The sequence below is a fragment of the Sapajus apella genome, unplaced genomic scaffold, assembly GCF_009761245.1.
Source record: "Sapajus apella isolate SASKATOON/1434 unplaced genomic scaffold, GSC_monkey_1.0 scaffold53, whole genome shotgun sequence".
Taxonomy (NCBI): domain Eukaryota; kingdom Metazoa; phylum Chordata; class Mammalia; order Primates; family Cebidae; genus Sapajus; species Sapajus apella.
Window position 1 is genome coordinate 897,114 of NW_022436993.1, and position 17,120 is coordinate 914,233.

At 37.7% G+C, this 17,120-nt stretch overlaps 1 protein-coding gene and 1 pseudogene across 3 annotated transcripts in view; one reads left to right on the forward strand and one right to left on the reverse strand.

Moving 5' to 3' along the window:
• MPP7 (membrane palmitoylated protein 7) overlaps nucleotides 1–17,120 on the forward strand; it is a 245,382-nt gene that overhangs the window by 39,727 nt on the left and 188,535 nt on the right. The gene's annotated exons all lie outside the window — the stretch shown is intronic.
• On the reverse strand, nucleotides 12,447–13,310 carry LOC116527065 (annotated as a pseudogene). Its single transcript, XR_004258372.1, has one exon. The product of XR_004258372.1 is annotated as a probable phospholipid-transporting ATPase IIB pseudogene (transcript).

A 17,120-nucleotide genomic window follows, 5' to 3' on the forward strand; every position in this document is an offset into this window, starting at 1 on the left:
ATGTGTATGTTTTTGTTATATGTGTACTGTAAGGTGTCAGCACCAGACTGTAATACCTTACTTAGAAACTATTATATTTACTCCCCACAAAATGTCTGCCCTTTTCTCATTGAGAAACCAAAACAGAGCCCCCATTAACAAACAAAATTTAATGCTGAGGGTTCATCAGAAGTGTGGAGCTATCACATTGTATTGATCAGGAATTGCATGTAGCTGTAACAGGTACAGAACTTGTTGTAAAAAAGGGTTATGTTCATGGAAGCAAGCTTTATTTTCTATGAATATATCTGGGAAGGTTTCTTTGGAAGTTTTATATAAACGCTATATTTAATATCTTCCTTAATATGTTGGTTTTCAGTTTCCTTATCATAATTAAAGAATATAAGGAAGACATAATTGATTGGTTTCACCAAGTTTAGACCTTCCCTCCCAGGAACCAGATACATGATATTATTTCTAATTCGTGTCATGACATGAAATGCTGAATTGTACTTGTTGCTTTTTAACACTGTGACATCTCAACTGCTGTCATTGGTTTTTTATCTGCTGTGGATGATCTTGGAAAGGGAGAGGTTTGATTTAGGTAGCCTAGAACCTTCTCATTTATAAAGAAAAGAGGTTTAAGGCCAGATGCAGTGGCTCACGCCTGTAATCCCAGCAATTTGGGAGGCTGAGGCTGGTAGATCATTTGAGGTCAGGAGTTCGAGACCAGTCTGGCCAATATGGTGAAACCCCATCTCTAGTAAAAATACAAAAATTAGCCAGACGTGTTGGTGGGCACCTGTAATCCCAGCTACTCAGGAGGCTGAGGCAGGAGAATCGCTTGAACCCAAGAGGTGGAGGTTGCAGTGAGCCGAGATTGCATCATTACACTCCAGCCTGGGTGGCAGAAAAGATGAGTTCCTATCCCTTTTCTATACATTTGTTTCTTCAGAATACATTTGCAGAATGTTAGAACGAATGCATATATTTAGAGAACAACAGGGGAAAATGCTAGAAATTCAGTAACTTCTAGTTTCCATTTTATAACAAACGTATTTTTATTATTTGATGACAGCTTCCTAATGGAGTGCATCTACTCCCCACCATTATATCATCATTTTCACACCCACAGTCCATAGTGATTATGTCCATGTGGGACCTCAGTAGTTTTCCCTTTAATTTTGTGCAGGTTTCCTTACTGCATAAACTCAGCTGCTCTTGCTGAGGTCATCCTTAAGTCGTGTGTGTGTTTGGGCAGGCCGACTTGATTTATAGCCAGCACTCCACTGTGGCAAGTTTCACCCTGTTTTTCCTCTCAGCCCTTCCTATCTAGAGTGCAGATAACATAATTACTCAGTTAAATATCATTTGCCCAGGTTTTCATGTTGAGATAAATCTGTATTGTGGTTGTCTGCATTATACTTAAAACTTACACTGGGGATAATTCTGTTGGGTAGGTTTTGAGTAATTATCTTTAGTATTTCCTTTTCATTTATGATGCAAGGTATAGCAAATTTGGATTCCTTGATATTAAAATAGATAAGATCAAACTGTTAACTCAGGATGAGTCAGTACTGTTTTAAGAGTTGCATTTGCCGTACTTTTGGCAAAATAGTGCTTTAGAGCAGAAGCCAGAGATTTCTGGTAATCCCAGTCACCAAAATGTTTGGTACAATATAGCATCATTACTTTTCATGTGGGAACAGTTTTATTTTGTTGGGCCCTTTTCTTTCCATAGCCATTTATAATTCAGGGATATAGGCAAAGAAACACGTTGGACTACAAGATAGTTATATTCAGCAAGATTTTCAGAACTTGTACAGCTACGATTTTTCTCAGTAATCTTGGCTAGTTTGTGAAATTAATGGCTTTAGAAATATTCTCAAATGGTTTGGGGGAGAGTAAATTGAACCATTCGAAACATTGTCCCCTTTTGTTAATTCAAGGAGATTATAGTGCAATTGAATATAATTCCCATGAGAGTGGATACAGCAAAAGTATGTCTTTTTTTTTTTTTAGATGGAGTATTGCTCTGTAGCCCAGGCTGGAGTGCAGTGGTGTGATCTTGGCTCACTGCAATCAATCTCTGTCTCCTGGGTTCGAATGATTGTCCTGCCTCAGCCTCCCGAGTAGCTGGGACTGCAGGCGCCCCCGACCATATCCAGTTATTTTTTGTATTTTTAGTAGAGACAAGGTTTTGCTATGTTGGTCAGGTTGGTCTCCAACTCCAGAGCTCAAGTGAACCACCCGCCTCAGCCTCCCAAAGTGCTGGAATTACAGGCGTGAGCCACCGTGCCTGGCCAAAGTCTGCCTTTTTAAAAATTGAGAAATGACGCCTTGAGCAATTGAGGAGGAAAAATTACTTAGTTGTCCTTGTGTAATGTGCAGAAATTAAGGAAGATGATTTTTCACTGTGAATCTATAGGACCTGTCAACTGATAAGGAAACATATTAGTAAACACTATTTCTACATCCTGATACTTGTAGGTTTCCTTGATGTTGAAATAGTGGTAGCACAAATTTATTATTTTTCCTCTTTCTGATTAATCCAAACCTGGAGTCTGGCCCTGTTTTTTAGGCTGCAGAGAAGTCAGTCCATCTTCTGTAGGCTCCTTTTCTGTTGGGCTAACCACTTGAGCTTGTTCAACAACGTTTAAAACTCTAAATCCTAGTTAATTTTAAATTCCCCAGTTCATATTTGGCTGGCAACTCTACTTGGCGTTTTAGTAATCTCCCCTTTGCCTGCTCATCTTTACCAAAAATAAAAAAAACCATCTGATTCTTAAAGAAATGCAGATGAGGCTGGGCGCAGTGGCGCACGCCTGTAATCCCAGCACATTGGGAGGCTCAGGCAGTTGGATCACGAGGTCAGGAGTTTGAGACCAGCCTGGCCAATATGGTGAAACCCCATCTGTACTAAAAATAGAAAACTTAGCTGAGTGTGGTGGCGAGCCTATAGTCCCAGCTGCTTGGGAGGCTGAGGCAGAAGAATTGCTTGGACCTGGGAGGCGGAGGTTGCAGTGAGCCAAGACTGTACCACTGCACTCCAGCCTGGATGGCAGAGCAAGACTCCATCTCAAAAAAAAAAAAAAAAATTGCAGATGATTAAAGACCCTTTCTAGGACACAGAGAATAAACTTGCAACTGTTAGAAACTGGGAGTTTCTGCATGGATATCAGAAATGGAAGCTTTTATTATCAGAATATTTGCTGGTTGATGCTGCTTAAATAGGTTCAAATTTTACACAGTCCTAAGAGCCTATTGAGTTTCCACTATCAAGAGTTGATTTTGCCAACATGGAAAACAAATCTTATCTGGTTTCCTTTTAGCACCTCTGTATGATGCTAGACACAGGTGTACGTCTTGCCTTTTCATATATTGAAGAAAATAGTGACAGGTAGCAGATTGTCCAGAAAATGAGGGACCTAGATGGAGAGATTGAATGCACGAGGGTTGATGCCAGCGTCTTCATATTACAACCCAGGCTTGAGCAATAGCTGATTTTTTTAATGCCTGGCAGAAAGCTGAGTAAATGGCCATGTGGTTCCATTCTTGTTCAATCCCATCTTGGCTTCCTTTCAGATAAGGAAGAAATTGAGCAATGATTCCACCGTAGGGAAATGCCCTACTTTGGAATACTCTGAGTATGTGACATGTCCCCATTTACCTGAATTCTTGAAGTTAATGAGTAAAACTGCAGAATGCCATCTAGACTCATAGATTCTGAATTTTGGGACTGAATTTGTTCTTAAGATAATGAAATCTATGTTAATAGTTTGATATTTCCTGTTATACCCCTGACAGAGTACTGCACTAATTATAGGAGTTTGATAAGTATTTGATAACTAAGCAATGTATAAGCTAAATCACAAAATGAAAAGATTAATTTTGACAGTACCAGATAATTTGAGGTCTGTTGTCTTGTCTCAAGTGTAGTCACTGACAATTGTTAGCACCTTTCTGAAACTGCAAAAGCAAAACTAAAAATGGACCAGGAATTAGCATAGGAAAGTATAGATTAGGAGATCCAAAGTGAAACAAATGGGAAAAGTTTTTTTTCTTTTTTTCGAGTATACACACACACACACACACACACACGCACACACACATATGTATATATACTGAAAAATACACACACACCTATATGTGTGTGTGTGTGTGTGTGTGTATATATATATATGTGTGTATATATATATATATGTGTGTGTATATATATATATATATATATGAGATGGGAGTCTTACTATGTTGCTCAGGCTGGTCTTGAATTCCTGGGCTAAAGTAGTCCTCCCACTTCAGCCTCCCAAGCATCTGGGACTACAGGTGTGTGCTATTGTGCCTGGCTAAATGGCAAAAGTTTGAATGAAGAGGTGCCAGGGAATAGAGGCCTCCTGTGTTGGTAAAGGTGTATTGAAGTCAGAATGCCTGTGCCAGCTTCAGCTCTGTGTTGATATTGGGAGTAAATTAATAACTCTGAAACGAAGATACTTTCTTTAAAAACTTGAACACTTTTCTGTTATATTTTACAGTAGATCGATTGGCTCCTTGTTGCATGCTTGTATGATTCTTAGGGTATGTTCCTATAAGCTAGTGTTTGTTCATAGGGTATAATCATAGTTAGAATTTTTTTTTTTTTTTTTTGAGACAAGGTCTCGCTCTGTTGCCCAGGTTGGAGTGCAGTGGTATGATCTTGGCTCACTCCAACTTCCACCTCCTGGATTCAAGTGATTTTGTGTTACAGCCTCCTGAGTAGCTGGAACCACAGGCATGTGCCACCACACACGGCTAATTTTTGTATTTTTAGTAGAGATGGGGTTTCCCCACACTGGCCAGGCTGGTGTCGAACTCCTGACCTCAAGTGATCTGCCTGCCTCAGCCTCCCAAAGTGCTGGAATTACAGGTGTTATCCACTATGCCCAGCCAGAATTTTGATGTATTCTTATGTAGTTGTTTCTTAAAAATATGATATTTGTTCAGATTAATACAATGTTGGCTGTTTTAGTTTCGCATTCCTTACTTATTAGAAATATATTTTTTAGAGCTTTAACACATCACCTAAAGCTTATGAAAGTTGCCTTTGTTAACATGAATTCCATTTTCCTTTTAAAAATTAAATTATGGCACCCTCTACTGAATTTGAAAGGAATTGCTGAATAGACATATGCAGGTTTGAAAAAGAGACCATATGACTTTATAGATTAGATTTTGTTGTCACCTCTATTTGCTGCGATGATCCTTTTTGCTCACAGGCTCCTCCTGAGGTGGTGTGTTGACATACGTGCAATTAAACCCATATTTTGAAGCAGGCAGAGGAACTAGTGTGAGCAAATTTACAGAAGCATGAAATAACATAGTGTGTTCACAGGGTTGTAGTTTTATAGAAACTTGAGAGAGGGTGTTGGTGTAATTTTTGCAAAGAAAGCAACAAGAAAGGACCAAGAGCATGTCTCATTTTAAGGAATTTAAACTTTATCATGAAAGTGCAGTTGAATCATCAGCTAGTTTATTTAGAGTAGTCAAGCCATCATGTAAGTATCTTTGAGAGATGATGCTGGCAGCATGTGTAGGATGGCTTGGAGGTGGGGACAGACCAATTTGAGGATTACTGTGTTTGCCAAGTGGGCTTATTAGGGTTCTCAAAAGACACATAGTTCTGGGGTACGAGAGGCTGGGAGATGGGTAAGTTCTTTTCCCCCCTTTAAAAAATGTTTTAGCATAAAAATTTCAAGATATACAGAAAAGTAGAAAGAATAGTACAATGAATATCCATATGTCCACCTTAGACCCAGCAACTGATGACATTTTGCCATATGTTCTCTCTCCCTCTCCTCCCCCTCTCTGCTGAGGTATTTTTGAGTAAATTACAGACACCAGTACTTGACACCCCTAAATACTTTATCAAGTATCTCTCTAAAATAAAGGATGTTAGGAGAGAGATATTTAGGGAGATGAAATCAGGAAAGTTAGAATTTGGTGGTATAGATAATGACTTCTGTTACATCCAATAGGAGAACCACAAAGGCTTGCTTTTGTTGTTATTAATTTGTGATTATATAATAGTTTCTTTCTACAGTTTGAGACTTTGAAGAGATGGATATATAGTAAATGCTATTACATTTTAAATCAAAATGTTGAAAAGGACACTTTTTTGATCAGCCAAAGTTTCAAATATGTACAAAAGTTGAAGAGGACATCATTCTTGGCTAAGGCAATGGCCCATGCCAGGCATCTCCATGTGAGAAGAGAAGAGAAGTGGAGCGATTCCAGAGAGAAGTAGGCCAGGCTTCTCTCACCGGGGGAAAGAGCAGGCTCTTTTATTATAACAGAAGCCCAGGTCAGCAGAAGTTTTTGTGAGAAAGGCACACAGCCGGCACAAGTGTGACCAACACCAAGTGCAATGGTGAGAGTGGGCAGCTGGTGAGCTGACTGGCACTAGCAGAGTCTACTCATTTGGGGAAGAGGGAGCAGGAGACGTCAAAGAGGACTGGTCACAGATGACAGATGAACCTTTTTTTGGGGGGGGCACAGAGTCTCGCTTTGTTGTTCAGCTGGAGTGCAATGGTACAATCTCAACTCATGACAACCTCAGCCTCCCAGGTTCAAGTGATTCTCCTGCCTCAGCCTCCCAAGTAGCTGGGACTACAAGCACGCACCACCACACCTGGCTAATTTTTGCATAGTAGAGACAGGTTTTCGCCGTGTTGGCCAGGCTGGTCACCAACTCCTGGGCTCAAGTGATCCGCTAGCCTCAGCTTCCCAAAGTACTGGGATTACAGGCATGACATACCACGCCCGGCCAGATGGTGACATTTTAATATCTTTAACTTGTTGACAGTTTGCCTATTATACTTTTAGTCTAGTAAATGTTTTAGGTCGTGATCAATAAGATTAGCCTTTCTCCATTGGACAGGAGGGCTCAAAAGAGGACAGGCAGAAACACAAAATACATAATGTATATAAAATACATAATATTGTCATAGCTAAAGTTGATAGGGGTTCCAGTAGTCTCTCATTCATTTTTTCATTGATTCAACAAATAATGTTTGGAGCCACCTATTATTATGGCAAGCACTATTCTAAGACATCAGGAATTCAGCAGTGAATAACACAGACTAAAGTCTCTGCTCTCGCATAGTTTCTGTAAGTCATATGTTGCTTAATGATGGGGAGACATTCTGAGAAATTTGTTAGGCGACTTGGTCCTTGTGGGAGCATCCTAGAATTGCATTTACACAAACCTAGATGGCAGAATGGCAGAGTCCTTTATACACCTAGGCTACATACATGGTGCAGCCTGTTGTTCCTAGATTAGAAACCTGTGCAGCAGGTGACTGCACTGAATATTTCAGGCAGTTGGAACACAGTGGTAAGTATTTGTGTATCTAAACATAGCAAGGGTAGAGTAAAAATATGAGACCACTGTCATATAGGTGGCGTCTCCTTGACAGAAACATCATTATGCCCTGTATTGCATGGCCGTATTCTAGTAGGAAAGACAGACAGTAGACAAGAAGAGTGAAATATGCATAGCTTATGAAATTGGGATAGGCACAGACTAAGATCATTAAGTGGGAATAGGAATGTGCGAGGGAGATTTTAGAAACAGAGGCCAGGGAGGCTGAGAAGATGCTGTCTGGGGAAACACCCGGAAACCTGAACCACTTGAGCCGTGTCGGAGTGCACAAAGCCTCCTGCTTGGCATTTACATCATTTTCCGTTTCTTGTGAGAGCATGTCTCCTCTAGAGAGTGTATGAATAGAAAGTGGCTGACAGCTGGCTTCCATGTGGTCTTAGCACGCTCTGTTTTTCCCAGCCAGGTTCTTCTTCTAACCTTCAGATTTCTTGACACTAAATTGATGATAAAGCAAGTTCCCCTTATCAGATAGATTCATTCCAGGGTGTGTTAGCCTAAGACAGTTTGTCTAGCAGTCCACTAACAGGCTGTGCATAGCTCTGTGAAATGCTCTTTTGGGTAACCGTTTCCCCTGGTTTTTTGGACAATGACTGGCATGTTACTTTCCTTAGCAACTTAATTTTTGTTCTGTCTTTACGTAACCCTTTGGAAATGTTAACTTTTCCCCTCTTCTGTTCATTTGTTTCACCGTAGAAACTGTAATACTCCTATTCGGAGCTATGACATGCAAATTAAAAATTTACAAAGCATAGTCAATAGATTCCAGCAGCTAATATTAATGAAGTGTAAATATTGAGGTTAGTGAAGAAAGTAACATTAAAAGGCATATGAACAGCACAATGCTCTTAAACTTTCTCTTGGGTATAGCTGACTTCGAATGTAAGAGTCTCTACCATTTAATACATAAAGGGCTAATACAGAATAGATTTTCTTCTAGTTCGTAAAGGACGCACTGTTCTCTACAATATAACATTAGGGTTTTGAATTGTTTGAAGGGTTCATTTCTGGTTTGTTCTCAGCACTGGAAATAAAATACAGCTAGTGCTCGACTTACGACCACGATTGGTTCCGACAGACCGGTCGTAACACGATTTGGTCGTAAGTTGAGTAGGCTGTATGCACGCTGAGATGGTAGTGCTGCTGGAAGCTGGTCCGCACTGTCGTACACCCAGCTGGGCAACGTTTGCGCTGCCAGACGCAGAGCAGTCGTGACTAGCGATTGTGGTCGTAAAGTCGAATGGTCGTAAGTTGCATAGGTGGTAAGTCGATCAATACCTGTAGATGAATATGCTACAAGACTGGAAACATGGGTATAAGCTCATACACATATAAGTGAGGATTTCCTTTAGGAGTGTAAAGATAGATGACCATGGAGAAAAACCTAACAATATAAAGTTGTTGTGATATAATCAGTGCTTTTGGATTATATATTTTCTTTTATTGCTGTCTATTTAAGATAGCTTCAACACATACATATGTAAATATACATGAATAAAACCATTGTGAGTTACATTTAGTTTAACTTTTTTTTTTTTGAAAAACGCAAAGATATTTTATGGCATAGAAAAACTTTTACAAGTCACTATTCATTTAATCATTATCATTAATAGTTCTACCAATTAGGAAAGCTGTATCAGCCTAAAGAAACAATATATAATTGTAATAAGAATACTTAACATAATGTCATGAATTACGTATGATTTTTGAGACCTAAGTAAAGACTTATCTACCCATGCAAATAAATGGATTGTCACTCAACACATAACAAAAACAAATGTTAAAGCTGAAAAACGCTAAGTTATTGGATAAAGCTATTTCTTTCTAACACTTGGAAAAAAAACTAATACTAGGATGAAACCAGTAAAAGATGTGCAAGAACTCTACACTAAAAACTATAAAATATTGTTGAGAGAAATTAAACGTAAGGATTAACTCTACAACCGAATAAAACTAGATTGAACTAGAGTAGTTAAGAAAAGATGTGATTACAAGAAGAATAGACAATTATACCAGTGCAAAACCAGACATCCAAAAATAGGTCCACATATACATGGACACTATTTTTGAGAAAGATGAAACTGCCAATCAATGAGAAAACAATGGTGTTTTCAATCAATAGCAATGAGAAAACTGAGCACCATCAGGGGATGACGGGAGACAATACCTGACCTCGACCTCAATGTGAACACAAAAATCTACTAGAATTACAGTTCTAAATGTGAAAGCCAAAACAATAAAATTCCTAAAAGAAAAAAAAAGTTCTTTCCCCATTGAATTGTCATCATTCACCAAACGTTACAAGAATATTTTCATGACTTATTGGTAGGTAAGGGTCCTTAATAAAGACCATCATCAACAAAAATTGTCTTAAAAAATTAACCTTAAATGAAAAGATTAATATAACAGACTTCACTAAATTTAAGAATTTCTGTTCAACACAGCCTGCCAGGAAAGAAAAGGTATCTGCAACGCATATATAACTAACAAAGGACTCTAATCCAGAATACATACAGACCCACAAACCGATAAAGGAATAACTCAGAAGGGAAATGCCAAGAGATTTTAGCAGGCTTGTCACATAAAAGAAAGACACACAAAATCCTATGAAAAAGTACTGGTTCTTATTAGAACTCAAAAAAAGATGCATTCAAACCACTTCCACATACTTATCAGAAACGCTAACTTTAAAAGGCTGAAAATGTGCGTGCTGGCAAACACGCCAAGGCACTGCTGATTGGAGTATAATCTGACACACCGCTTTGCAAAATCACGGGCAGGGTCTACCATAGCAGAACTACATGTCCCAAAACAGTAGCGCCACTCCTAGGCACACCTGCAACAGCAATATGTGGATGTGTGCACCAAGAAACATAGCCAAATATGACACAAAAGCATCATTCATGATAGGCAAAACTTAGATGTAACCTAAAAACACATCAACAGGGAAACAGATAAAAACCACACTATATAACACCAAAATGGGTGGGTAGCAACTACATACAACAACATGGATGTATCTCATAAATAACATAGGGCCAAAAAAGCGCCCGCCCTAACACACTCCCACCTTGGTACATTTTCTAGGCACTCTTGCCAAAAATCAATTAACCATAAATTCAAAGTTTATTTCTGGACTCTCAATGCTAGTTCCACAGTCTTGATTACCATAAATCTGAATTCAAGTTTTGAAATAGTGAAATGTGAGTATTCAAAATTTGTCCATCTTTTTCAAAATTGTTTTGGCTACTCTGAGTCCCTACAATATCCATATGAATTTTAGAGTCAGCCTGTCAATTTCTGCAAAGACGTCAACTGGGATTTTGGGAGGGATAACATTAAATCTATAGATCAATTTATGGAACACCGCCTTCTGAACAACATATACTTCTAACCATGAGCATGGGCTGTCTTTACATTTACTTTGGTCTGTTTAATATGTTTCAACAACGATCATGGCTCATTACAGTACTGAATTCCCGGGCCCACACAATCCTCCTGCCTTAGTCTCCCAAGCAGCTAAGACAACAGATGTGTGCCACTGCACCTGGCTAATTCTTTAAATTTTGTTCTATGTTGTCCAGGCTGATCTCAAATCCCTAGCTTTATGTGATCCTCTTGCCTTGGCCTCCCAAAGTGCATCATGTCCGGCCCTTATAGGTATTTTTTAAAATTTCATATTCAGACTCTTTATGTCCTTATTCTGTCTTATTTTCTATGGAGCACTCAGAAACAAACTAGATAATTTCAAATAATTATTGGATACTTTTTGTTTCTTCTTCCTTCCCCTCAAGATGAGGGACACCACAAAAGCAAGGAGCCCTGTGTTCTCCTGACACTGCATGCCACGGTGTGAATGCACAGCTGCTTCTCTGACTAGTCACCCACCTGGGATATATGGACTTTCTGGAATTGAGCTACTATGAATAATGTAGATAAAGACATTCCTGCACAGGTTTTTTTGTATCAACTTAAATTAACATTTCTCTGTGATAAAAGTCCAGGAGTGCAACTGCTGGGTAGTATGACAGTTACACAGGATTTTTTTTTTTAAGAAACTATGTAGAGATTTTCCAGAATAATTATATTACTTACAGTTCCACAAGCAATATACAAGTGATCCGTTCCTTCACACTGTTTCCAACATTTGGTTTTGTCACCATGCTTTCATTGTAGCTATACTGATGGATGCATACTGATATTTCATTGTTTCAATTTGTATTTCCTGATGACTAATGATGGTGAATTTCTGTTCATGTGTTTACTTTTATTTTTGAGATCAGAGTCTCACTCTGTCACCAGGCTGGAGTACAGTGGTGAGATCTCGATTCACTGTAACCTCTACCTCCCAGGTTCAAGGAATTCTCCTGCCTCAGCTTCCCAAGTAGCTAGGGGTACAGGTGCACGCCACCACGCCCAGCTAATTTCTGTATTGTTAGTAAAGACAAGGTTTCACCACGTTGGCAAGGATGGTCTCGATCTCTTGACCTTATGATCTGCCTGCCTCAGCCTCTTAAACTGCTGAGGTTACAGGTGTGAGTCACCACACCCGGCCCAAGTGTTTATTTTCTATATGTAAATCTTTGTCAAAATGTCTCTTGAAATCTTTAGCCCATTTTCTAATTAATTTTTTAAAATATTGTTTTAGGAGTTTTTTTATATTCCATATAGATATGTTTGTCGAATACATGCATTACAAAGTATTTTCTCCCAATCTGTATCTTGTTTTTCATTGTATTCACATGGGTTTTCACAAAGCACACATTTTAAATTTTAACAATATGCAATTTATCAATTTTTTCTTTTACACATTGTTCTTTTGGTATCAGGTCTAAGAAATATTTTCCTATCCTTAGATTCTAAATATTTTGTTTTTCTCCTAAAAGTTTTGCAGTTTAACATTTTACATTAAGTCCATGGTCTTTTTATTATTTTTTTTAAACCTCTGGATGCCCAGCCCCATTTGAAGTTCTGAAAACTAAAGCACAGTATTATAAATAGGTTCTGATAAAATTCTGTGATGACATAAAATAATCTTGATAATACAACATTAAGCAGTTAACACTTCTTGTTTTAGAAAAAAATCAATTTGCCTGCACACACTGAAATATACTTTAGTAAAACAGAATATACAAAAATCTAGATTCTTCTTCACATACACCAAATCTTACACAGGATATTATAATTTTAAATACATGTCTTAATTTCTTTCAAATTCAGAAGTTACTTGCAATCAGGCTAAACATTAATAACTAGTAAATATAGGTCTAAAATATATTAAAAATTCATCGACCTTTTCCACTATGATGAGGTCTCCAACTTGTATGTCTGAACTCTTAACTTGCACTTTACCTCTTACTGTAAGCTTGCTATATAGCTGGGAATTCACTTCCTTGTCACGTTGAAAACGCCGAAATTCGTCAATTGCTTCCCGCATCATAGTAACAGCCAAGACAAATCCCAGAGGAGCCCAGTAGGTGTAGAGATAGCCTATTTTCAATGCTGGTACAAACTGTGAGCAGGATATTATCAGAAAATAGAGATTCAAGAAAAACTTGAATTGTTCATATAAAACCCCAGGTATAAAGGTAAACACATTGTATTTTTGATTTTTTATAGAATTCTTGGGATGTTTTTCTTCACACTTTTCGGGACATCCAAGCCATACTGTGCGAGCTTTCAGTTCTTTCTTTCTTTGACAAATATTTATCAGCCAATCACAGCAACTGGTACAGAGGAACTTCCAGCCATCACAGACAAACCATTCCAGTCCTCTTTTCCTTTGCATTATCCTGGCTTGTGGTAAGGTGTGGTAATCACTTTCCTCATTCTCAAAGCCTTCTTCAGACATCATTAGTGGCATTTCATCCAAATGTGCAGACTCATCCTCCAGCTGGTACATTTACATTTACTTGTGGATTATTTGATTGATATTTGCTTCCTGCATTAGATTCTGAAGCTCCATTAGCTGCTGTGCCAGTCGGCTCCTGGCCCGGGTCCCGCAGCGCTGTAGTAGGCCGCTCGTTTGCGGTTGGCTGCGGCCGCCGCGACGTTGCGCACCGGATAGAGCGGAATCTGGTCCGCCATGTTCCGGCCTAGTTTAACTTTTTAGCATTAGTCCTTAATTTGAAAATGCGTACAATTAGCTTTAGTATTATGACATAATTATTTACAAATGAGAATCAATTTTTAGAAAACGTATTTTTTGATAGCGCTGATATAGGGCCTAGGAATCTGACCAAACTAGACAATTTACATGAGTCAGTTGTCAGTAAACACATGAAATCATCTTTATGAATGTCCAGATTTATTACAGGTGTTTCTAGTAGCCCACATTTTTAGGAACTGTTGTATTGAACCACTTAATTAATCCTCAAGAAATAATAATGTAAATACTTAAGAGTGAATGATTTATGTTATATAAAAATCATACTGTTGTTATTTGCAAATGAGCGGTGTATCAGTCATAATGGGCTAGGTTGTATTTCAGTAGCAAATGGCCCCAACAACATATTTATTTTTTGCTGTTGCTATATATCCATCACATGTTGGTGGGGTACTGTGCTCCATGTCAGGGCTTGAGCTAATGGACTTGCCATTATGGAAAACATTAGACAACTTGGGAAAGAGAAGATGTATATGATTCAGCTCAGTGTCCCTACCCAAATCTCATCTTGAATTGTAATCCAGCTTGTAATCCCTTCATGTCAAAGGAGGGACCTGGTAGGAAGGGATTGGATCATGGGGATGGTTTCTACCATGCTGTTTTTGTGACAGTGAATGAGTTCTTACCAGATCTGATGCTTTAAGTGTTTAGCAGTATCTTTTGTTTCTTTTGCCTGCCACCATGTAAGACGTACCTTGCTTCCCCTTAACCTTCTGCTGTGATTGTAAGTTTCCTGAGGCCTCCCCAGCCATGTGGAACTGGGTCAACTAAACCTTTATATTAATAAATTACCCAGGCTTGGGCAGTTCTTTATGAAAACAGACTAATACAGTGTAGAATCCCATGCTTGCTCTTAAACGTGTCTTTGTAGCAGTAATAACCTATCACTGTCATGTTACTGGCTAAGGCAAACCACAAAACCTAACCTAACTTCAAGGGGCTAGAGGCACACAATTCTCCTCTGTATGTGGAAGGGAGGAGTGGCAGATATATTGTTGAGTAGCATCATTGCCTAGCCATAATTAGAAAGTTTTCTAAAATAATGAATGTGGTCAAGTTCCCTACATTATATACTTTGATATAACAATTGAGTTGTCATTTATAATTGGTAGTGCTGGTTGAAACCATTTATTATACACCAAATATATAGAAAAATCACTTGGTATTAGTCCCTCTGCTCTGACAGTGTTTGTGAGTTTAAATACAACAATGATTTATGTGTTTCAGACTTGATCTACAGGACTGCTATCCATGCTATACTATAAATAGGCAGGCTTGTATTTGCAACTGCCCCTTAAATCAGTTTGCTTGTTTGCAGTAAGCTTGCCCATATCTGAGAGCTGCTTACTATATTTTTGACGAACTTTTATGCCTACTATTATTATGTAGTTATGACGTAACTATTTTGTAGTTATGTCATTTCTTCCTTAGACTATCTTCAAAGTTGTATAGTCATTTTTAAAAATTGTGTTAAACATAACATAAATTTACTGTCTTAATTCTTAGTGTACAGTTCAGTAGTGTTGAGTGTATTCACACTGTTATGCAATGGATCTTCAGAAGCTTTTCATTTACAAAACAAAATCTCTATACCTATTAAACAATAACCACTTGCCTCTCCCCGCTGTTCCTGGCAATCATCAGTTCTGCTTACTGTTTCTATTAGTTTGACTATTTTAGATACTGCTGATAAATGGAACCATAAAGTATTTGATTTTTGGTAATTAGCTTATTTCCTCCTTTCTTAAGACTGAATAATTTTCTATTGAATATATATACCACATTTCGTTTGTCCATTCATCTGTCAATAGATGCTGGATTTGCTTTCATCCCTTGGCTGTTGTGAACAATGCTGCAGTGATGTAGCTATGCAAATATCTCTTTGAGTTCCCGCTTTCAATTTTGTTGGATATATTCCCAGAAGTGAGAAACCTTCATACTATTTTCGGTAGTGGCCATACTACAGAAATTTACATTTACATTCCCATCAATAGTGCAGAAGGGTTCCAATTTCCCCACATCCTTGTCAACACTTGTTATTTTCGTTTTTTTTTTTTAAATAGTATACATTCTAATGTGTATGAAGTAATATCTTGTAGTTTTGATTTGCATTTTTGTAATGATTAGTGATGTTGAGGATCTTTCATATTGCCTTCCTTTGTGTTATATAGATTTTTTTTTTTGTAGGGACATTCTTTGATTCTCTTCTCATTATCTTTTGTGTATCTTATGTAGGTATTTTCTTTGTGCTACCATGAGGATTGCACATATCATCTTAAAATTGTAATAATCTGTTTTTATCTAATAGCAATTTAATTTCAATCACATATAAAGACTGAATTTTATAATTCCGTGCCCCCATATATGTTATTGACATCACAGATTACATCTTTTTATATTGTTATGTTATTATAAATCATTAATATAGATTTATAGTCACTTTTACGCTTTTGTCTGTTAAAATGTATATATATAATTTATGTGTATATAAATTACATGTATATGTTATGTATTTTATATTTTAATATAATTATGTGGTGTGTATAAATAAATTTTTTTTCTTTAAGATTGGGTTTCACCTTGTCACCCAGGCTGGAGTGCAGTAGTGTGCTCACAGCTCACTGCAGCCTCGACCTCCTGGGTTCAAACAATCCTCCTACCTTAGCCTCTTGAGTAGCTGGGACTGCATATGCATGTCACCACACCTAACTAATTAAAATATTTTTTTTTGTATGGATGAGGGTCTTGCTTTGTTGCCCAGGCTGAAAATTTATGAAATAATTAAAAGTGATTTATGTATCATTATAATATTACTGTATTTTATATTTGTTCCTATATTCACCTTTACCAAAAAGCTTTATATTTTCATGTGGTTTCATGTTGCTGTCTAGCATTCTTTCATTTAGACTTGAAGGACTCCCTTTAGTATGTCTAATACAGGTATAGTGTCAACAAACTCCCTCAACTTTTGTTTATTTGGGAAGGGATTAACTTATTTTTCATTTTGTGGGACAGTTTTATCAGATGTAGTCTTCTTGATTGGCAGATTTTTTTTTCCTTTCACTACTTTGAATATATCATCTTACTTCAACCTGCAAAATTTTTGCTGAGAAATTCACTGATCCTCTGTGGATGCTCCCTTGTATATGACGAGTCACTTTTCTCCTGCCGCTTTCAAGATTCTCTCTGTGACTTTTAACAGTTCAGTTATGATGTGTCTTAGCAAGAGTCTCTTTGGATTTATCCAATTCAGAGTTTGTTAAGCTTCTTGAATTTTTTTGTCCATTTATCTCCTCACATGTGGGAAATGTTCAGCTATGTTTTCTCTGTTCTTCTCAGATTCCCATAGTGCATGTGTTCATCTGCTTGATGGTGTTCCATTAGGCTTGTCTCTTTTCTTCATTCTCTTTTGCTTTTGCTCTTCTGACTTGATAGTATCATATGATCTACCCTCAAGTTCACTGATTTTTTTTTCTACTTGATCAAGTCTGCTGTTGTGAATTTTTTCAGTTCATTTATTGCATTTGTAAGGTCCAAAGTTTCTAGAAATAGAAAGTTTTA